Source organism: Lissotriton vulgaris, unplaced genomic scaffold (genome assembly GCF_964263255.1).
Source record: "Lissotriton vulgaris unplaced genomic scaffold, aLisVul1.2 SCAFFOLD_1574, whole genome shotgun sequence".
NCBI lineage: Eukaryota > Metazoa > Chordata > Amphibia > Caudata > Salamandridae > Lissotriton > Lissotriton vulgaris.
Window position 1 is genome coordinate 460,720 of NW_028249070.1, and position 23,723 is coordinate 484,442.

At 49.6% G+C, this 23,723-nt stretch overlaps 1 protein-coding gene across 1 annotated transcript in view; it reads left to right on the forward strand.

The window, feature by feature from the left end:
• LOC147663704 (general transcription and DNA repair factor IIH helicase subunit XPD-like) overlaps nt 1–23,723 on the forward strand; it is a 324,670-nt gene that overhangs the window by 249,239 nt on the left and 51,708 nt on the right. The gene's annotated exons all lie outside the window — the stretch shown is intronic.

The window sequence follows — 23,723 nt, forward strand, 5'->3', positions numbered from 1 at the left end:
GAGATCCAGCTCTCTCCTACCTAACGCAACAATAACATGCTCTGTCCAAGCCATATCCACATGGCGCTATTCACAAGCCATATTTACAAGAAAGTCAACAAGTTCAAAAAATGACATGCTCCTCACAAGGAATATATTCAAGGCGCAATTCACAAGGAACACAGCAAGTCAAAATGAGAACATGCTCCTCACAAGCTACATTAACATGGCGCTATTCACAAGCCATATTTACAAGGAGCTATTTACAAGGAACTCCACAAGTCATATTACATTGAACACATTTCACATTGCACAGCATAAGCAGACGCAGCAAGCAATTTAATGGGCAATTTAAAAGCATTTTTCACACACATTTGTACATTTGGATCATCACAAAGATGTTATTGGCTCCCTCATGTAATGTCACCATTCAACCCTGACAGGTCAAACACCAAGATGAAAAGCATTTCTTCCACCCTGCATAAGCCAAATGCCATGATGTACTACAATCTCCTCACACTGCAACTGTTCAAGCCCATAGGTCACACAGGCTTCATAAACTGCAAGACTACACCAGATGGAACTGGCGATCAGGGCACTCCCCCACAACTTATGGGAAACTCTCCAAGCACATGGCCAGGTCACACAGGCTTCGTAAACAGACGACTACGCCAGATGTAACTGGCGATCAGGGCACTCCTCCACAACATATGGGAAACTATCCAAGCACATGGCCAGGTCACACAGGCTTCATAAACAGCTGACTACGCCAGATGTAACGACTGGATTTTTGGACCAGATGGGATCAGCTCCTGAGAGCCCCTCTAACCCAGCCGGAACGTAACCACCTCCCTCCTCAGGACCATCTATCCAGGCACCTGGGTACCTACCTGAGGATGGGGAACTCACAATATACAAGCTCATATCATCAGAAACACCACTAAATCTATAGGGATACTAAGAATACTCACTGATTACTAAGGACATCCATGCCCTACACCACACTCATACCTCATAGTCTCGCGACCACATGGGTCCAGACTAATCTACCCTGGGGCAGTTCTGATTATCTACCATTACACACTGATTACCCTCAGTGCTCACTCGACACACAATCTGGCGTGTCATACACACTGAGCTGCAGCCTCAGTGCTCACTCTCTTTCTATTGTGTCCCCAATCCAGTGGGACTACACACCAGTCTCCTACCTGGTGCTCACTCACTTACAATCCGATCTGCAATCCGGCAGATCTAAACACTGGTCTCCTTCCCAGTGCTCTCATTAACGCCACTTACCAATGGCGACCACTTTCCTATGAATACCTTCAGCTCTCTGTCTCTCTATGTTGGGAAGTCTCTCTCACTATTCACTAAGGGTTCGCTACTGCAATAATATTATGGGATGGCCAAATTACCTGGTATAAACTTTATCCCTTAGTTGCAGGTCTCCTATCTCCCTAATTATTCAACTATCACTTACCTGATCAGGGGTAACATCTGTTCAAACAGTAATACCTGACTAGGAGACAAGGTTACCTCCACTGTATGGGGACAAAAGATATACACACTATGTGATTGAGTTATTCCCTGATTTAAGCGCTCCTACTCCCTTTTGATCCGTCAGTTGCTCAACAGCAACTGGTTAGGAGAAAGGCTAGCTTTATCATAAGAATAATAAATACACACTAGTTCATTAAGAACTGGGGTCTCTTTATTTTAACAATGATGAAATACACATACACAAAACTGCGGGGTCTCTATGACTAACAGGAACTTTAACACACCGCTGAAAGAAAAGGATTAGATATACAGTACAAGGTTATCTGCGGGGTAACAGGAACTTTTAACACACCGCTGAAAGAAAAGGATTAGACATACAATAGCCTAGGGAATAAGGACAAGATTAAGGGGTAAGTATAAAGGGGACTAGTTTAGACTACCTCACCTATTAGAAGGAAGATTTCTCTCTGACTCTGGTGGGATCAGGGCTCTCTCTGTCTCTGGTGGGATCAGGGCTCTCTCTGTCTCTCCCTCCGTCACCACAGCACCACGCCTCTGGTTCAATTGCTCCAGCTGACAGCCTTAGCTCCTCCATCTGCTTTGATGCTCTCTGACAAACTGGCAGTCCCAGCTGATAGTCACTGCTCTCTCTTCAGCTTCAGCAATCATCTGCCTTCTTTCTCCATTCCAGAACTGCACTGCATTCTGCAGCTCCAGCAGACATCCTGCTCTCTCCTCTGCAAGAACCAAACTGAACTGACCACTCCTCCTCTCCTGCTATTCGCTAATATGGATTCCTCTCCCCTCATGGAAATTTCCAACAGAGGGCTGCCTCCCACCGAATTCCTGTGCTAGCTCCAGAGCTCTTTGCGCAACCGCAGTGGCCAGCTGCTTGTTACGTCTGGGCCCAAGAGACAAACACATTCTTCCGATAAGAAGCAGTCCTGACTGGTTTTCCCCTAGCAGTCAACAGCCTTAACTATAAACTTTACCTTTACCCCTGAAGCCTCTCAGCTCCATCAAAATGGAGTCTCTCTAGTTCTGGACCGTGTAGGCCTAAGAAGGATGAAATAACCCTTAGCTCTGTCAGAGAACCTACATAAACCATACCAATGTGTAATATAAAGTCAGGACCACAGGATCCAACCTCTACTATAAGCAAAAATGACAGGCAAAAGCCAATAGGCAATAGATGGCCTCTTCTAGGTCTGAAAGAAAGGGCTTAAAAGGGCCAACACAAGCTAGGAATACATATCCTAGATGTGAGCAAGATTAAAGTCTTTATCACTCCCAAAATAGGGCCAAAAAGCCTGTCAATACAGCGGGTCCACGTCTCCCTCCTCCCGCCTCCTTGCCGCGCTGGGGAAGAGCAGCCGTGGAGCTTCGGCGAGGTCGCACGGCGGCGGCTCGGGGGCTCTTGAGTTCGAGTATCGGCTGCAGTGGAGGGAGGGCAGCCCCCGTTTCTCAGAGTGTGCCCCCCAGTGCCGCCTTTGATAGACCAAGCCTTAAATTAGGTATAGAAAATACTGTAGAAGAAGAAGAACTCTGGTCACAGGAGGGTCTTAAAAAACTCGGTGGATTGACGGAGGCATAACTGGAGGTATTTGGAAGCAAGGGGGGAGGCTGCGACGAGGGAGCAGGGGCAAATAAAAAGAGATCCTGCAAGCAGGCTCCAAAAAACCTTGTTAAAAAACAGGGGAGAGGCCAGAGGACGGGCAAAATACTACAGGTCCCAGAGGGCATAGCAAAGGTGGTGGAAGGAACAAATAGGGAGATAACAATAGTTAATAGTGGGGAGGTGGAGGACATACTTAACACCTTGGCTGCTAGGTGTTTTCCCCTCCTGTGCTGATCCTGGATGAACCCCATTGTTCATGACGAGCTCAGCTCATCATCAGCACAGCTCAACCGTGCCTCATGACGAGCTGAGCTCGTCATGAGCATGGAAGGGGTTAAGGAAAGCAAGGGTGCAGGAGCTGGTGCAAAAGAAAGAGGTAAAAGCAGGAAATCCAGTAGCAGTTCCCAGAAAGGGTCGAAAAATAAATCTTGGATGAACAGTGTTGTTCGAGTTACCCCCTCACTTGGTTCTTTCTTTAAAGTAATACCTCAGGTGCTTGATATTTCACCAGACGCAGCAGTACCCACAATAAATAACTTTTTGGTATCTTCACCCTCGTCCTCACATATTTCCTTATTTGCTTCTGCATCTTTCGCTGTCCCTACATCTAAACCTACACCTCATGAGCCTCTTGAGCCTATTGTGAATAAAGAATTAAGGATGGCGGAACTCCCCCACCCTGTCCCTGCTATTGCTGGTGGTGTGCAGGAGGGGGAAGTAACAGCGCTAGCGGAACCTCCTGTAGATATGACAGCTGAAAAATGCACAGAAGTTGGTGGAGGAAATGGGATTGAACAAACGCTCGAGGCCCTTGTGGGGTCAATTTCGGCTATGAGGGAGGAGATAAGAAGTGACTTACTGGTTTCTAAAGCCAATCCAAATGAGATAAGGGCATCATGCAAGGTTTTGGAGAAAAAAAATGGACGGACTCTATGAGAGAACGGAAGCACTAGAGGGGTCAGTGGGGTCGTTAAAATCCAGCCTGGAGATAGCAGAGTTCAAAATACAAAATCTACAGAGAGAGGGGGACACCATGCGGGAAAGAGTCTAATCACTGGAGAACTACTCAAGGCATAATAATCTTCGGCTCTTGAAAATTCCAGAAGGAAAAGAGGGGGAAAATGTTAAAACTTTTGTGTCCAACCTACTGAAGGACTCCCTCAATTTAGACGAGCCAATCGAAGTGCTCGAGAAGGACATCCAGAGAATACACCGAGACCCTTTCCGTTTAAACCCAGGCAAAACTAAGCCAAGAAAGATCTTGGTTAACTTTCTTACATACAATTTGAAAGAGAAAATCCTGAACCTCGCACTGAAAGCAAAAACTCTAAAGGGCCCAGACTTTTCCTTTGAGGTACGGTCCGATCTCTCTGAGACTACATTAGACAGGCAGTGGGAGCTAGGTCAGAGAATGGACAAGTTCAGGTCTTTCGGCGCAACGGTGCAGATGCGGTTCCCAGCTTTCCTGCGCATAATGTAACACAATAAAATGCATAATATTCGATCTGCTTCTGAGGCAGATCAGCTGTTGAAGCTTATTGAAGACCATTCTCGGGGGGTTAGCTAAGAGTAACATTTATTCCTTATGTTTTCAGCTTTAGCTTGTCTCACAGGGTCCTGTGTCGTGGGTCATCTGCGTGTCACCTGAATGTAGTTTGCCCTATAGTTAAAAAAAATATATATCCTTCCTAAATGATAGGGAATGGAGAGTAACATGATAATATGAAAGGGTTGCGGAGTTATAAGGTAACAAAAAAAGAGTATATATATATATAAGGGAGAAAGAGTATAGGTAGGAATAGACTTTGATAACCACTAGGAGGTGTTACTTTTGGAAAAAAAAAGAAAAGGAAAGTGTAAAATAAAGGAGAAGGGGAAGGGAAAAAGAAGGGAGGAAAAAAGGGGAAAAAAAGGGGAAAAAGAGATACTTTGATGGGTTTCCCTTTTTTCCTGGCAAAGTCTTCTTTGGCAATTAAATTTGAAGAGTCACGGCGGTAATCTGTCGGTGCAGAAGGGGGAGGACCGTGAGAGGGTGTAAATCTGGCAATACATCTTGCCAGAAAGTAGGGGGGATTCCAGGAGGTGGGTAGGGGGTGGGGGTTCTCTTGGGCGGGGGAAGGGAAAGTCAAAAAGTCCTCATAGTTCTTACGCTTCTAATTTTCTCATGTCTCCACGCAGGAGACACTGTCAGTTTCAGAAAGCCAGGTGGTCGTGCTCAGTAACTCAAGAACATAATTGGAGATTGGTAGATATCAGGGAGGTGGTTGGAATAACATGACCTCGATACAATGTATGTCCTGGAACATCAATGGTCTGCGCGTGAGGAGTAGAAGGGATCGAATCTTACAATATCTGAGAGATTCCCCCACGCAGATCATTGTAATACAGGAGACACATCTTCTTAAAGCAGAGGCTACCGAAATACTAAAAAAGCAGAAATGGATAGATACATTTTTATCAACGGATCACAATGCCAATATGAGGGGTGTCATCGTTATCTTAAAAAAATCAGCGAGAGCCCATATTTTGGAGCATAAGGAGGACCAGTCAGGGAGATGGCTTTTATTGAAAATTTCAGTGGTCGGGTGGAGCTGTATACTCGTGGGCTAATACGGCCCCAATTCAGATGATCCGTCTTACTTGAATGTTATAAGGGATCATTTGGTAACCTCCCAAAACCCGGTAATCTGGGTAGGGGATTTTAACATCGTGCTTGATCCCAAACTAAATAAATCCACCAACTCTAGAGCTTGTATCTTCTCTAAATCAAGGCAAACCCTCACTGCAATAATGACACCGTTGGGTTTGTCTGATCTTTGGAGGGTAAGGGAGGGTAATAAATTGGGGGTTTCTTTTTGGAACCTCAATTACAATCACAAATCAAGAATTGATTATGCCTTATTTAGTTACAATCTTAAAAATTCCTTGACTGCAATTGAATATTTTCCTTCTCACTTGTCTGATCACTCGGCTTTGAGGTTTTCCTTATGACTTGACAGGCAGCCAAAATATCCATCTTGGTCTTTCGATTGAACCATTCTTTTGGAAGATGATGAAGTCGGCCATCTGGTGGCAGAAACAACATTATTCTTGGAGATCAACTTGGAATCGGCTAGCTTAGCCATTGTGTGGGAGGCATTGAAAGCATTCCTGAGGGGAACTAATACCAACAGAGCCTAATATAGGCGAAAGATATATAACGAAAAGATTCATGGTTTAGAACAAGAGTTGAACCTATTTGAGCAGAGGCTCGGCCCCTCTTTGGGTTCACCTGAGGAGCGCAGGAAGATGGATGAGCTAAAATCACAGTTAGGGAATATCTTGCATGAAAGGGTGGCTAAAAGACGGGAGGCTAGTAAGATCTTCCACTTCGAGTTGCTCTCAAATATATTAGAGAAATAAAAGTTGAAGTGGAGACTGAGGTTAGGTTTTCTAATTCAGAGATTGGGAGCGCTTTCTTGAACTTTTTTGGGGCAATTTATAGGGAGGACACTCCTAACGATCAGACAGCTAGGGACAAATGGCTCGATGGGATTTCCCTGCCGAAGCTCACAAGAGTACAGCGAGATTCTCTGGAAATGGATATATCAGAGGCCGAGGTGACAAGAGCCATAGGGCAGCTTAAACGAGGGAAGGCGGCAGGCCCCGATGGCCTACCGGGAGAACTTTATCGAACAATGAGAGAAGCCGTTGTTCCAACCTTGACAGCTCTGTTTAATGGTATCCTTAGGAAGGGGGATGCTCCCCCTAAATCATGGGGAGAAGCAACTATTGTTTTGATCCCCAAGCCAGGGAAGGCCCCGACGGAGTGTGGGTCCTACCGCCCAATCTCGCTTCTGAATAGTGATTACAAAATCTTTACTAGTATTATGGCAGCGAGATTGGGGGGGTCATTGGTACAATTATTCATCAGGACCAGAAGGGGTTCATCAATGGGCGTCAATTATCGGATTTAACATATGACCTGGTAGTCACGATAGACATCGCCTCAGCTTTCTCACTTCCTTTGGCTACCCTAACATTAGATGCGACAAAGGCCTTTGATAGGGTCAACTGGCCCTATCTGGCCGCAGAGCTGAAGAAGTTTGACTTCGGCGAGGGTTTCTGTCGAGTCATCTCTCTATTGCATAGCGTTCCATCAGCTAGGCTGCTAATTAACGGTATCCTGACAGAATCCTCCAAGATCCTGAGGGGCACGCGACAGGGCTGCCCGCTTTCTCCCCTCCTCTTTAATTTGTATATCGAGCCATTTGCTCAGGTTCTGCGAAATGAGGAAAATATCCCTTTTTCAAATTTGAATAGTGGGAGAGGCGGGTAGCACTATATGCCGATGATATTCTGATCTTAATCTCTGACACGGAAAAGTCATTCTCTATAGTTATCAAGATGGCGGAGGAGTTTGGGTACATTTCAGGATACAAAATTAATGCCAGTAAAACAGAGGTTATGGCTTGGAATATCCCCAATTTACAATTGGGCGTGACATCTCTAATTCCATGCGATACCTCGGAATACGAATCACTCAAGATGTGAGAAACATTGCACAAAATAACTTAGATCATGTATATAATGAGTGCAAGAAGCAATTAAAATCATGGGCACATCTGCCGCACTCCATTTTCGGTAGGGTGAGCCTGATAAAGATGACCATTTTACCCAAATTTACTTTGATTTTTAACACTATTCCTCTGGCTTGTGACGTAAAAATCTTAGAGAAATGCCAGCGAGAGATAAATTCCTTCATCTGGAACTATAAAGCAACTAGACTAGGCTGGAAGAAGTTGAGGAGGAGGAGGGAAAAGGGAGGGCTAGCTCTACCGGATTTGCAGTACTATGCATGGGCTTTTCAGTTGTCACATGTGTGAATGTTATTAAAAACACCATCTAGTCTACTATCAGGGACAATGTTTAAGGCCATGTTGGTCGGGAAAGAACTCCCAGCCCCCCCACCTCTCCCCTGTCCAACCTGTCCACAAACCCACTCAATGGCAACTACCCCACGTCTAGGCCGTGTCGTTGCCCCCTCTCTAGTTCCCAAATGTGACTCCCTCAGAGTGTTTCAGGTGAGACCCATACCCATCCCCCCTTCATAGCTCGGATTCTACCACTCGTCACTCGCCTTGTGACAGCCGGGTATCAATACTCCACCCGGCCATCTTACCGGCCTCTCAGGCATCATCATCTCTCCCGCAATTGAAATCCCGGGGGGGTTCCCTATAGTAAAGGCTATCATTGTGTATCCACCCGTTCGTCACCCTGCGTGACCGCTACCTCCTCTCTAGCATATCTGAAAGTGTTATATAAACCCCAGAAGTTTTTCGGTCTACTAGTGGGGGGGAGAAGCTCGCTGTAGTGTTCAGCTTGCGTGCAACAGTACACCATGTCCCTGGCCCATCGTTTTTTGGTCGGGGTCGGCCCTCTCATCCAGCACTGTGCCACCGTACGTCTCGCCAACAACAATCCCATATCCGCCAAACGCCTATACGCCACTGGCAGGGGTCTCGAGTAGCCCGACAGCGCTAAAGCTTGATCGACCGGAAGTTCGTGCTCCAGTATTTCACTGAGTTCCGAGAAGACCGCAACCCAGAACTCTTGAATCTTGCGGCAGCTCCACGCCATATGCAGGAAGTCCGCCACAGGCGCATGACAACGTTCACATTCCGGAGACTGACGGAGGCCATATCGATGTAGCCGTTCGGGAGTGTAATACACTCACTGCAGAAATTTAAAGTTTATCAGCCTGTGCCGTCCATTCAGAGACACTTTTTTGGTGTTGCTACAGCAGTATGTCCACATTGCATCATCGATCTCCACTTCCAGGTCCCTCTGCCACGCTAACCGGGCTTTGAAGGGTTCCTGCGCCCTGTATGAAATAATGCTCTTGTACAGATGCGTCGTCAAGTGCCGAGGGGAGGCGTGAGCAATGACGTAGGCGAGTTCCGGGATGTCCGGCGGCTCTGTCATATCTGGTCCCAGGACTTCCTTCAGGGCTCCACGAAGCCTGTGAAATTGGAATCGCTGCAGCAGAGTCGGGTGCTCCACCTCTAGGGCCACCTGGTCCCATGTTCTGGCCTTTCCGTCCGCAAACAATGCGCCCGCCGTCGTTATCCTGAGGTCATGTAGCGCACAAATAACATTCCTGTCCTCGATGGGGGCTAGCTACTGCAACCATTCCACCGCCATTGCGGGGGAGTATAATTGCACTTCCTCCCTAGCCTTCAACAACTCGTTCCAGGCATGTTTTGTGGCCGTTATCGAGTCCAGGATGCCCACTCGGCGGTCCGCAGGTGTGCAGACCGTGGCCGGGAGCGGAAGAGGGTCCGCAAATAGTCGCTCCATCCGAACGTGCGGGATGTTCCTGTCCCCATGTATCCACGTATGTAAGTGAGTGGCCTGGGCCACCCTATAGTACCGCTCCAGGTCGGGTGCGCCGAGGCCTCCCAATTCGTACGGAAGTGTGAGTGTGTTCCATCGCACACGCGGCTGTTTACCTCCCCAGGCTAATAGAGTCATAAGTTTCGTCACATTCCGAAAGAAGGTTTGTGAAAGTATTATGGGCAGGGTGGCAAACAAGAACAAGCACCATTTTCATGATGGCCACGCGGCCCATCAAGGAAAGCGGGAGCTTGCACCAGCGTTCCACATCGTCCTCACACTTACCAAAGGCCACCCGTAGTTTTCATTGAAGAGCACTTCTGGGTCCGTATGGATCATCACACCCAGGTAGCGTACCGGGTCCGTGGTCCAGTTTAGCGGGTAGTCCATTTCGAAGCGGTTCGTCACCGGGGTCAGTGGGAACATCGCTGATTTCTCCCAATTCACCTTCAGACCCGAGAGGGCACCAGAACGCACCACTTCCCTGAGAACTGGGGCGAGGTTTGATTCCGGGTTCCGAACGTACAGCAACGTGTCGTCTGCGTACGTCGAGATGACTATTTTGTAGGACGGAAAGCTAACCCCCCGGTACCAGTGGTATTCGCGCAGAGCACACGCCAGTGGTTCCGCCACTAGGGCGTACAGCAGGGGGGACAGAGGACATCCCTGTCTCGTTCCCCTGCTAATAGGAAAGGGCTCCGAAACTCGATCCCCCATTCTCACCCTGGCTACCGGTTTCCAATACAGTGCGCCAATCATCTGTAAAAACTGCTCTCCCAGCCCCATGCGACGGAGGACCCGTATCATGAATGGCCACTCGACAGTCAAACGACTTCTCCATGTCCAGGAAGATGGCCACCGCTTTCGCGTCTTGACCGACATGTTGTATCGTACCAAGTACCGTTCGTATATTATAGGACAGGTTCCGCCCCGGGACGAAGCCGGCCTGTTCCGGGGCTACTATCTCCGGTGCAATGAGGGATAACCGGGCGGCCAGAACTTTGGCATAAAGTTTCGCATCAACGTTTAAGAGGGATATTGGCCTGTACGAGCTGCAAACATTAGGGGGTCTACCCGGTTTCAAGATGGTAACCAACTGGGCTTCCCTCCTCGTTTCCGGCATACTGCCCTCCTCACCTATCTCATCAAATAAGGACGGCAAGTGTGGAGTGAGTTTTTCCTTGAAAGCTTTATAAAACCCTACTGTCAGGCCGTCGACGCCGGCAGCGCTGTGGGCCCGCATGGAAGCCAAGGCCTCAGAAATCTCGTCCGCTTGGATGGGTGCCATGACATTGTATATGTTCTAGTTAGTCGTCCATGTCCGTTTCCAAATCCTTGGATTTGGTAGCGTACAAGTCGGAGTAGTAGTCGCGGAAAGTAGACATGATGTCCCCGTCTGACGTGACTGTGGACCCTCCCGGGGTATCCAGCCCGTCAGTCTGGGGGCGCTTTTTTCATCGCGCAGTATTCTGGCCAGGAGCGAACTGGGGCGTTCAGCCTCCCCGTAGGTCCTCGCCGAGGCATATTTCCCCATGAAACAGACCTCCCTGTCCGCCTCCTCATTAAATTCTGAGACCAGAGTCCGTAGGGCATCAGCCACCGTGGGGTCAGGGTCCTTCAGGAGTTGCGCCTCCAAGACGGCCAGCTGAGACTCTAAGGCATGAAGCCTCTGTTGAATAGCCTGTAGAACGCTGGAGTGTTTGGCCATGACTATCCCGCGAATGAAAACCTTGAAAGCCTCCCAGATTGTGTGGAAGTCTTCCACGGAGCCTAAGTTCTTCTCAAAGAAGAGGTCAATCTCTTCCGCCACCTCTCCTCGGAACGTGTCGTCCAGCAGGGCATACGGCGGGAAGCGTTATTAAAAACACCATCTAGTCTACTATCAGGGACAATGTTTAAGGCCATGTTGGTCGGGAAAGAACTCCCAGCCCCCCCACCTCTCCCCTGTCCAACCTGTCCACAAACCCACTCAATGGCAACTACCCCACGTCTAGGCCGTGTCGTTGCCCCCTCTCTAGTTCCCAAATGTGACTCCCTCAGAGTGTTTCAGGTGAGACCCATACCCATCCCCCCTTCATAGCTCGGATTCTACCACTCGTCACTCGCCTTGTGACAGCCGGGTATCAATACTCCACCCGGCCATCTTACCGGCCTCTCAGGCATCATCATCTCTCCCGCAATTGAAATCCCGGGGGGGTTCCCTATAGTAAAGGCTATCATTGTGTATCCACCCGTTCGTCACCCTGCGTGACCGCTACCTCCTCTCTAGCATATCTGAAAGTGTTATATAAACCCCAGAAGTTTTTCGGTCTACTAGTGGGGGGGAGAAGCTCGCTGTAGTGTTCAGCTTGCGTGCAACAGTACACCATGTCCCTGGCCCATCGTTTTTTGGTCGGGGTCGGCCCTCTCATCCAGCACTGTGCCACCGTACGTCTCGCCAACAACAATCCCATATCCGCCAAACGCCTATACGCCACTGGCAGGGGTCTCGAGTAGCCCGACAGCGCTAAAGCTTGATCGACCGGAAGTTCGTGCTCCAGTATTTCACTGAGTTCCGAGAAGACCGCAACCCAGAACTCTTGAATCTTGCGGCAGCTCCACGCCATATGCAGGAAGTCCGCCACAGGCGCATGACAACGTTCACATTCCGGAGACTGACGGAGGCCATATCGATGTAGCCGTTCGGGAGTGTAATACACTCACTGCAGAAATTTAAAGTGTATCAGCCTGTGCCGTCCATTCAGAGACACTTTTTTGGTGTTGCTACAGCAGTATGTCCACATTGCATCATCGATCTCCACTTCCAGGTCCCTCTGCCACGCTAACCGGGCTTTGGAGGGTTCCTGCGCCCTGTATGAAATAATGCTCTTGTACAGATGCGTCGTCAAGTGCCGAGGGGAGGCGTGAGCAATGACGTAGGCGAGTTCCGGGATGTCCGGCGGCTCTGTCATATCTGGTCCCAGGACTTCCTTCAGGGCTCCACGAAGCCTGTGAAATTGGAATCGCTGCAGCAGAGTCGGGTGCTCCACCTCTAGGGCCACCTGGTCCCATGTTCTGGCCTTTCCGTCCGCAAACAATGCGCCCGCCGTCGTTATCCTGAGGTCATGTAGCGCACAAATAACATTCCTGTCCTCGATGGGGGCTAGCTACTGCAACCATTCCACCGCCATTGCGGGGGAGTATAATTGCACTTCCTCCCTAGCCTTCAACAACTCGTTCCAGGCATGTTTTGTGGCCGTTATCGAGTCCAGGATGCCCACTCGGCGGTCCGCAGGTGTGCAGACCGTGGCCGGGAGCGGAAGAGGGTCCGCAAATAGTCGCTCCATCCGAACGTGCGGGATGTTCCTGTCCCCATGTATCCACGTATGTAAGTGAGTGGCCTGGGCCACCCTATAGTACCGCTCCAGGTCGGGTGCGCCGAGGCCTCCCAATTCGTACGGAAGTGTGAGTGTGTTCCATCGCACACGCGGCTGTTTACCTCCCCAGGCTAATAGAGTCATAAGTTTCGTCACATTCCGAAAGAAGGTTTGTGAAAGTATTATGGGCAGGGTGGCAAACAAGAACAAGCACCATTTTCATGATGGCCACGCGGCCCATCAAGGAAAGCGGGAGCTTGCACCAGCGTTCCACATCGTCCTCACACTTACCAAAGGCCACCCGTAGTTTTCATTGAAGAGCACTTCTGGGTCCGTATGGATCATCACACCCAGGTAGCGTACCGGGTCCGTGGTCCAGTTTAGCGGGTAGTCCATTTCGAAGCGGTTCGTCACCGGGGTCAGTGGGAACATCGCTGATTTCTCCCAATTCACCTTCAGACCCGAGAGGGCACCAGAACGCACCACTTCCCTGAGAACTGGGGCGAGGTTTGATTCCGGGTTCCGAACGTACAGCAACGTGTCGTCTGCGTACGTCGAGATGACTATTTTGTAGGACGGAAAGCTAACCCCCCGGTACCAGTGGTATTCGCGCAGAGCACACGCCAGTGGTTCCGCCACTAGGGCGTACAGCAGGGGGGACAGAGGACATCCCTGTCTCGTTCCCCTGCTAATAGGAAAGGGCTCCGAAACTCGATCCCCCATTCTCACCCTGGCTACCGGTTTCCAATACAGTGCGCCAATCATCTGTAAAAACTGCTCTCCCAGCCCCATGCGACGGAGGACCCGTATCATGAATGGCCACTCGACAGTCAAACGACTTCTCCATGTCCAGGAAGATGGCCACCGCTTTCGCGTCTTGACCGACATGTTGTATCGTACCAAGTACCGTTCGTATATTATAGGACAGGTTCCGCCCCGGGACGAAGCCGGCCTGTTCCGGGGCTACTATCTCCGGTGCAATGAGGGATAACCGGGCGGCCAGAACTTTGGCATAAAGTTTCGCATCAACGTTTAAGAGGGATATTGGCCTGTACGAGCTGCAAACATTAGGGGGTCTACCCGGTTTCAAGATGGTAACCAACTGGGCTTCCCTCCTCGTTTCCGGCATACTGCCCTCCTCACCTATCTCATCAAATAAGGACGGCAAGTGTGGAGTGAGTTTTTCCTTGAAAGCTTTATAAAACCCTACTGTCAGGCCGTCGACGCCGGCAGCGCTGTGGGCCCGCATGGAAGCCAAGGCCTCAGAAATCTCGTCCGCTTGGATGGGTGCCATGACATTGTATATGTTCTAGTTAGTCGTCCATGTCCGTTTCCAAATCCTTGGATTTGGTAGCGTACAAGTCGGAGTAGTAGTCGCGGAAAGTAGACATGATGTCCCCGTCTGACGTGACTGTGGACCCTCCCGGGGTATCCAGCCCCGTCAGTCTGGGGGCGCTTTTTTCATCGCGCAGTATTCTGGCCAGGAGCGAACTGGGGCGTTCAGCCTCCCCGTAGGTCCTCGCCGAGGCATATTTCCCCATGAAACAGACCTCCCTGTCCGCCTCCTCATTAAATTCTGAGACCAGAGTCCGTAGGGCATCAGCCACCGTGGGGTCAGGGTCCTTCAGGAGTTGCGCCTCCAAGACGGCCAGCTGAGACTCTAAGGCATGAAGCCTCTGTTGAATAGCCTGTAGAACGCTGGAGTGTTTGGCCATGACTATCCCGCGAATGAAAACCTTGAAAGCCTCCCAGATTGTGTGGAAGTCTTCCACGGAGCCTAAGTTCTTCTCAAAGAAGAGGTCAATCTCTTCCGCCACCTCTCCTCGGAACGTGTCGTCCAGCAGGGCATACGGCGGGAAGCGCCAGGTAAACGGGGGGATCCCACGCCTCGGTGCCTCTAGAGCTAACAGTATCGGCGAGTGGTCAGACAGAGTTCGCGCGAGCACGGTGCACTCCACAATTTCATTAGTGATGGAATGAGAGGCCAGCCAGTAGTCGATTCTAGTGTGGATGTCATGAAAGGAAGAGTAGTGTGTGTACCCACCCCTGCCCTCATTTCGAGTCCTCCACACATCAACCATATCTAGGGTCAACAGCTCAGCTGTAAGAGCCACCGCTGCCGCAGCAGGCTTCCGCGTGGGGCCCGAAGACCTATCTAATCCGGGGTTCAGCACCAGGTTAAAGTCCCCCCCCCAGAGCATGGGCGTGGAGACATACTGCCTACAACTTTGGGCTAGCCGGGTATAAAAGTCCGGGGAGTCGTAATTCGGACCATACACATTAACTACAGTTAGAGCGTGTCCCTTCCCCTCACATCTCGATATGAGGTAACGGCCCTCGTGGTCTGCTGTAAACAGTCGCAGAACCAGTTTAGAGCGAGGGTTCACCCACGTCAGCACCCCCCTAGAATGTGTAGTGTAGCCCACGGCTGTGGAGTTACCCAGTAGGCCCCTGTGCTGTAGCATCCTGCTCGTGAGAGGTAGATGTGTCTCCTGAATCAAGGCAAGATCTACGTGGTGTCTTTGCAAGTAATGGAGTACCTTCCTCAACTTTCTGTGGTCGTTAAGGCCCCTCACATTCCAGGTAAACACTTTTAAGGTATCAGTAGAGGAGGCCGAGGCCGTTACCTGGGCATCCGCCATTGGAGTTGACACAGGACAACATAACAGTACATTTCAGCAATATCACCAACATTTCTCGAGTTGTCTGAGTGGTGCAGCGAACATTTTATGGACAGTCCCCTCCCTTTCGTGCCCCCCCCTTCCCCTCCCCCCCAGCACTCCCAAACACTTTAACCCCCAATGTGGCAAACCCTCGTTTCTCACCCATACCAAAACACACCAGCCCCCCACCCACAGCAGACCCACCCCAACCTGGTCCGACAGCATCACCCCCACCCCGCACCCCAACAGACCCACCCCAACTAGGGTCATCAACCAAAACAGTGTGCTTAACGCGCAGGGCAGCAGGGAGCCGAGTGACATAGTCTCCACCCACATCCCAGATCGCTCGTGTGGCCCTCCACCCGCTCCAGCCATGCACAACACCCCAGAGTTTCGCAGCCGCCATAACCATAAAGAATGTCCATTATTCGCCATGCCCCAGCAGATCCTGCACACAATTTCCAGGTCCGGATCCATCACCATCAGGGGACCAACAACAAGATTCCTGCACCAGGCCCTAGCGCGCACCCAGGGCAGAAGAAGCATAAACCTTCACCTAGGTGGTCCCCCCCGCCCCACACATCCCCCAGCAATATCACTTATCTGTGCAATCAGCAATGGTCACATGTGTCCTTGAGCACCCCAGCTCTCCTTCAGAAAGAAGAAACAGCATGCCTCTGTCCCGGAGTCTCCACCTCTGAGACATAGAATGCAATCTATCGGGGACAATGTTCAGTCCTGGTCGTCCAGTCGGCTGTCGGCCCTCCGTCCTCGGGCGTCTTTTCAGAGTTCGTTTTCTGTTCCTTCGCCCACCTCTTCATCGCCTGCTGTAGTGCCTTGGGATCGGTGAAAATATGAGTGTCCCCCCTTATTGACGCGAAGTTTGGCTGGGTACAGTAAGGCGTAGTCCAGGCCCATCTCTCGGAGTCGCTTCTTGTGGGGGATGAACTGCTTTCGCTCCTCCTGGACTTTTGCTGTGAAGTCCGGATACAGCGAGATGGCGGACCCCTCATATTGCAGGTGTTGTTCCCTGTAGTTGAGGAGTTTCGCTATAATAGGGCGCGGTGGCGCACCAGGTTGCGGCCGCGGGGCCAACGACCTGTGGGCCCTCTCAACCGTGAACATGGCCGAGAACACTCCGTCCCCCAACAGTTTCGTGAGGAGATCCTCCACAAAGCGTTCCATGGGTCCAGTGGAAGTGCTCTCCGGAAGGCCCGTGATGCGTGGATTGTAGCGTCGCGAGCGCGCCTCCAAATCTTCCGTCTTATCACTCATGGCCTGCATCATTCTTTCCATTTTCTTTTGTGCCGTGTCCAGGTCTGTTTGAGCCTCCTCGACCTCCGTCATCCGTCTTTCCGCCATGTCGTGTCTCTCTGCATGCTTATCTAACCGTTCCGCCATCCGGTCCATCCTATACGACATGGCATCAATCTTGGACCCTAGGGCCGAAATACTGGTCTGTATTCCTTGTTCCATGGAGCCTCCTCTGTATGCGTCGTGGGGCCGTCCTCCGTGGCCGGGCTTTGTTGGAGCAGCCGTTTTTGAGAGAAGGGCAGCTTGCTCTGTGTCCTGTCCCCCTTGCCCATTGTCTCTCAGCGATCGTCTGCAGTGCGCCGCAAAGTGTGGGGGCCCTCGAGGCAGTATGTAGCGCAATGGAATGGAGGGTCGTAGCACAGGCGTCCGCCTCCGGAACCCCAAGCCGCCGCCCGTCGGAGGTGGAAAGAAGAAAGATCACCAGGTCCACTCCTCCCCCGCTGCTCTTCGTGGCCCACTTACCAGCGCCACCTGATATGTGTCCCCCGCTCTCACGTGGAGTGGCCCGATGGCCCAAGCCCCAACGCGGTCCAACTGAGAAGCGGGGGGGGGGTGGATTCCATGTGAGGTCCCAAGCGCTGCTCAGCTGGTCGGGAGTCCTGTGTGCGCGCTATTCCGGGAGGCCCCCCACCACTCAAGCGCGCCGGCCCAGCAGTCTCTAATGGGTCTCAGAGCCACACTGTGCAACACGTGTGGTGCAAGGAAATGGCGTGGGTCGGTCTAGGGGGCCGGTCTTACAGCGACTCTCGATGCGGGGGCCGCCTTACCGCAAGTCTTCCAGGGGGCACCAGTGGCCCACGCACCTCCGCAGTTTCAAAGGGGGGAGGGTGGGACTCCGCATCTCTCCGTCTCCCCGTGTCAGTCCGCAGCTCGGAGGTGGTCTCCAGGGGTCCCGCCGCGGTGTGTCTAGCCACCGGAGCCGTGGCAGAGGGTCGCGGACCGTCCAGTATGCTCACCTCGGATGGGCGAGGGGGAGGGGCACCGGACCGGCAACAGGCGGAGTCCGCGGCCGCACGTCGCGTGACGCCAGCCGGGCGACGAGCACACCTGAGCCCGCTGCTTGCGGCCTGGTCCCTCGGTAACACGGGCTCCGTCCCGCCCCGCCGCGCCTCTCGTTCCCCAGCGCCGCCGGAGCTACCGCCGAATCCCCACTGGTCAGGGACTTGGCGGGGGCCTAGAATCGGCGAGATTTCGCTGCACAAGTAGGATCTTTAAGGATATTAAGGGCTGTGCACGGCGGAGCTGTGGATCTAGGCAGCCATTTCGCTCCGCCATCAATTAATAAACTTGTTATTTGATATTCCAGCTTCCGTGTCAATCTCTGTTTTCTTGGTCTAAGGACCTGTGAACAGATGAGGGTGAACCCCTGCACCAGTGAGCCCCTAAAAAGACTCACTTCCACACTCCAGTTCAGGCTGTTTTCGTCTGTGATGGTGGCATAGATTTTGCCACCATACTTGTCAGTCCCATTAACCTGGGCAAGTACAGACAACAGTCTTTGATTAATGGAAAAGAGGCTATGGCCTACAGGGACACAGAAGTTTGGAAGTTAATTTTGTTTTGCAGAGTTAAAACCATTGCATACATGCAAAAATAAAACCATATATAAAATATTCGACCACAGTAATAAAATATCATCCTACTGGAAATGTAAAACACTTCTATTGCTTTAAAAAATACAAATTTAGACGTGCGGGAGCAACCTTTTAAGTAACCCAGTCACCTGTATCGACTGGGGCTCTCCCTGCGAAAATTAATAGGCCAGAGACTCCAATGGCCAAAAGCTTTATTGTCAGTTTGGCATTTTTTGCCCGGGCAGCTTCGAGAAATCTAACTAGTCTAGTGTTCAATTGTGGTGATGCTGGGTCGAAGCAGGCCAAAACTGCCTGCCTCCTTCTCCGAATCCCCCTTTGATTAAAGGGAATTTTTAGTAGTTGCCTCCTTTCTTGAAGCATCACTGTGCAAGAACAGATGGTGTGGATGATGTCCCCCCTGGCCATTTTTGCACAAGCTGCATACTGTGAAAGTCTGCACCCTTTTCCATGATGGAACATGCTGCGTGCATGGCATCACTCCGAGTCGTAACTTTAGGAATTTTATTTTCAGTGCTTTTGGATAGCCCAAGTTCAAATATTGTTGCGGGGCTAGGGTCTTGTACGAATTCAAGGTCATCCAAGCATGCGCTTTGACAGAAAAAGTAGATTTGTCCTCCACCAGTGACTGTATTTTCAGCGACTTCTACACAAATGTTTTTGTCTGGACTGGTGCAAGGTGTCCAGTTTTCTTTTAATTGTCTATCCCGGGGGTCTCCAAACCGGTCCTGGAGGGCCGGATCCATGCCAGATTTTTAAAATTACTACATGTATCTCAATGGGGATATCCAAAAAATCTGGAATGGATCCGGCCCTCCAGGACCAGTTTGGAGACCCCTGGTCTATCCCATAAGGGCGACAAGCCTGTATTTGCCAGTGCCTCCTGAAGGTACAGCCTTGCAGGTGAATTCTCCCTCTGTTGTAGTTCTTGCCACAACAGGTGGTTTAAAGTGGTAGGGTGCCAGTGTCACTATGGTGACAGTAAAATGTGTGTCTCCTGACCAGATCGTACTTGGACAAATGTACTGAGTGACCAATGCTAACAATGTCAGGACCAACCATTTCCTGGCAGTTGGTAATTTCAGCTCGGGAGGGGTAACTGGACCTAAAAAGGTTGTGATATCTTCAGACCTACCCGTTGATTGTTTGTTGGGCAATGATTTGGAAACTTCAGCCTTGGCTGAGGTGGAGTTTGACTCATTCAGAAATGCTAGGCATCTCTGCGAGTGTGTTTGCTGTAACCAGGTCACAAGCAAAGCAACTTTCCACTGAACAGGCCATGGATCCTTAAACAATGAACCAGGTGCCTTCCAAGAGAAGGAGCAGGAGGGGTAAGGCTGTGTCTTCCCTAGACTCACAGTGAGGATCAGTCTCTTGAAGGGGAGGATCCTAGTCTGTGTGAAGGGACTGCCTCAGATGAACTTAAAACTGATCAGGTTGAGTTCTTGGGGGCAAGGGGCCCTTCCAGAGCAGATTTTAGTCTGGAGCAGCAAACCTGTCCCTCTCTTGAACCTCTCAGACAGCAAGCTGCTGCTGAGGCTGCTGGGAATGTCGGTGGGTCCCATTGGATATACTGGGATGAAGGACTTCTGTACTCGGAGGGTAGAGACCCCAAGCCTGGTGCTACCAGAAGGGTTGGTTATTCCCTAGAAGTTTCCTGCTCACCCTAGCACATGATATTTCCCTAGCAGGACACGCAAGTCAAAGTGAGACTTTTTGTCCCTCACTTTCACTGGCTCCATTTGTCTAAGGACACAAAGGAGTTTTGTCGCTTTTGTGCCTCCTGCCAAGCCAGTGGCAAATCAGGTAGCATCACAAAGTCCTCCTTGATTCCACTAGCAGTGGTTGGGGTTGTTTGATACCATTGGTCCCATGAACCCTCCAACTGCATCTGGGCACAGTTACATTTTAATGGTGGTGCACCATCCCACTAGGTACCCTACAGCAATTCCCCTTAGGACCACAACAGCTCCTGTGGTGGCAAGGGCCCTCTTAGGATTTTTTTCCAGAGTGGGCTTAACTAACATAGGTACAAATTTCATGTTAAGTTATATCACTGCAACGTTAAAAGAATGTGGAGTGAATAACAAATTCACCACACCGTACCATCCTCAATAGAATGGGTTAGTTGAAAGATTCAACATACCCCGAAAGGGTATGATCATGGGCCTCCCAGAAAAAGCATAGGTGGAAAAGGGATGTCCTTCTACCCTGCCTTCTCTTTGCCTACAGATAGGTCCCTCAGAAGGGGGTTGGCTACAGCCCGGTTGAACTTCTGTTTGAGCATCCAGCAGGGGTGTGGAATTTATTAAAATATCTACTTGTCCATTGGCAGGTTGCTTCATAAATCTACTTGTCCTGTTACAAAATCCAAGAGCTCTGATATAGCCTCTCTGGTTATGCCAGTGATCATACCATAGTAGTGTTTGAATATGTACAATCCCCTTATGTTGCCACGTTTCCACAGATCTACATACTGAGCAGAAGATAGTGGTAGGCAATAGTTCCAGGGTTAGAATGCCCTTTTGAGTCTGTGCAAACCAACAAACTTGCATGTTTTACAGGTTTTCAGCAACTCTTCGCTAATCTTTTCCCATACTGAGAGATGTTGGAAATGTACTCCTGGCAATGGCAGACGTAAACCTTCTTCCAGAGCTAAGAAAAATGATGGTTGGAGGGAAAGTAAACTTGCAAACACTCAGATTTTCTCATGAGCAAATCTACACATGCAGATTTGCTCATGCTAATATGCATTTCAAAAATATTTTCTAGAAGTACTATTTCTCGTACTTGGGAATTCACAAAAGCTGAATAGCTGCACTTAATGCAAGGACATAGACCATGGGTGCACTTTTGAGACTTTCTTTAATAACTGGGCGCCTAATTTGGTCTGGCGTTGATCGCTACCTTTTGTGTTTATTAAAATTCTGTCTCTCTCTCTCTGTATCGGATAGCTTCACTGAGAGTGAGATCATTCAGCTCTTTCACAGGAGTATATCTGCACACAAAGTAGTTTTGTTCAGTGTCAGTAACTACTCTGGCAGTGTGCACTTTTTGAGACCCAAAAACGTTTTGCTTTTGCCAACGTTTGTTATCGATGTGGCAGCTGCCGGGCCTTCACCATTATAAGGTTTTACAAAAACCATGCCAAAACAAGTCACATGGACAAAGCTAAAAAGCTGACCACCAATTTCAGACCTACTGGCTTTGCCAATGCTTTGTTTGTTTTTGTTTCCCATAATCTTATTGAAACTGGTTACACTGATTTTCCATGATGAATATTTTTGGGAAATACTAGAACACATGTTACTAAATGATGCTGTAAAGAAATGGTAACTGAAATTTTACAGTAGTTTAGCAAAAAAAGTTTCATGATTTTATTATTTTATGAACATCTTATAATGAAAACAAAGAATTAATCTTGCTTTTAAGTTTCTGCTAATATTTCCATCAAATCAGAGATCATTCTGGGAGCATTATACATAGCATCATATTGCTAAACTTTAAAAACAAGTGAACACATTTTTATACTGGAACTACTGTCAGTAGTGCAGTTGGAGCTTACAACGTTTACTTAGATTGCTCCCCCTAATAATAAAGGTTTTCAATTAAGTAACCATAAATACAAGATTGAACAGCATTAACATATCGGCAAAAATATTACCTGAACTGGGCTAGTGCCCTTCCCTGATCCATTATGTGGTACTGCAAAATGACAGTCAAAGGGTTAGTGTTGCAGGGCGTTTGGCCTACTTGTCCCAAAGACAATATACACATGAAATCGTGTTGCCCTTGACCCTAAACAATAAGTCCTGGGCGTCAGGCTATAGGAATTCTTCATCCCTGAATCCATGTGGGAGTCCCTTGTGTCTGGTGAAGGGGGAATGGAAGTTGCCTCTCAAACCTCCCAGACAGGACATAGTGGACTATGTACTTGGTCTGCACTCCCACATTGCTGAGTACACAAAGAATGCCAGCAAAAACCTTGAGGCAAGTCAAGGACTCCAAAAAGCTTGGCATGACCAAAAGGCTGTCCTGACTGTTTACCAGCCAGGCCTGAAGGTGTGGGTGTTGGAGCCTGTGGTATCAGCAGCTCTCCAAGACAAACGGAGTGGACACCACACCATACTTGAACAAAAGGGTGAGGTCACCTATCTGGTAGACCTTGGCACTCCCAGAAGTCCCCAAAGGGTTCTTCATGTGAACAGGCTAAATCCTTTTGTTGACAGGGCTGACATGGGCTTGCTCATGGCAACCGATGAGGGGTAGGAGGAAGAGAGTGACCCTCTCCCTGATCTCCTCTCGCAAAACCCTGATGATGGATCAGTTGAAGGAGAAGCCTTGGCAGTCAGCCTCACTGATCAGCAACAGACTGATTGCAGGAAGATCCTCAATCAATACAGGCATGTGATTTTTCCGACTCTGGTGTGCCCATGAAATGGACACAGGTGAGAGTCTATCTGTTAATAATTACATTTACAGGTAGCCTGACCATGTCAGAGATTTCATCAGGACAGAGGTCCAAAAGATGCTGGAGTTGGGAGTGGTTGAGCCCTCAGATAGCTCTTGGGCTAGCCCAGTTGTTCTAGTACCTAAACCTCACACCAACAGTGGAAAAAGAGAGGTGAGGTTTTATGTAGACTACAGAGGACTCAATGCAGTCATTAGGACTGATGCTCACCCAATTCCTAGGGCAGACGAGCTTATTGACACTTTGGCCTCAGCCAAGTTCTTAAGCACATTTGACCTTACTGCTGGCTATTGGCAAATCAGACTAGCTGAGGATGCACAACCAAAAGCAGCATTTTCAACTCCTAGTGGGCATTATCAATTTATTGTAATGCTCTTTGGCTTGAAGAATGCACCTGCCACATTTCAAAGGTTGGTAAATAAAGTTCTCACTTGCCTGGAAGCCTATAGTGCAGCATATCTAGGCGATATAGCTGTCTTTAGCTCAACCTGGGAGGATCACCTGGTTCACCTGAAGAATTTTTTGAATGTTCTGCAGAAAGTAGGCCTCACTATCAAGGCTACTAAGTGCCAGATAGGGCAGAGTAATATTGTGTACCTGGTCCAGCTGTTACGTGGAGGTCAGGTTTGACCACTTCAGAGCAAATTTCATAATAGGTTGCTCCAACTACCCAGACTCAGGTCAAAGCTTTCTTGGGCCTGACTGGGTACTACAGAAGACTTGTCAAAGGGTATGGGTCCATAGTGACTCTTTTGAAAGATCTTACATCTGAGAAAATGCTTAGGAAAGTTCAGTGGACAGTTAGCTGTCAGAAGGCATTTGAAAACCGTAAGCATGCCATGTGCACTGCTCTCA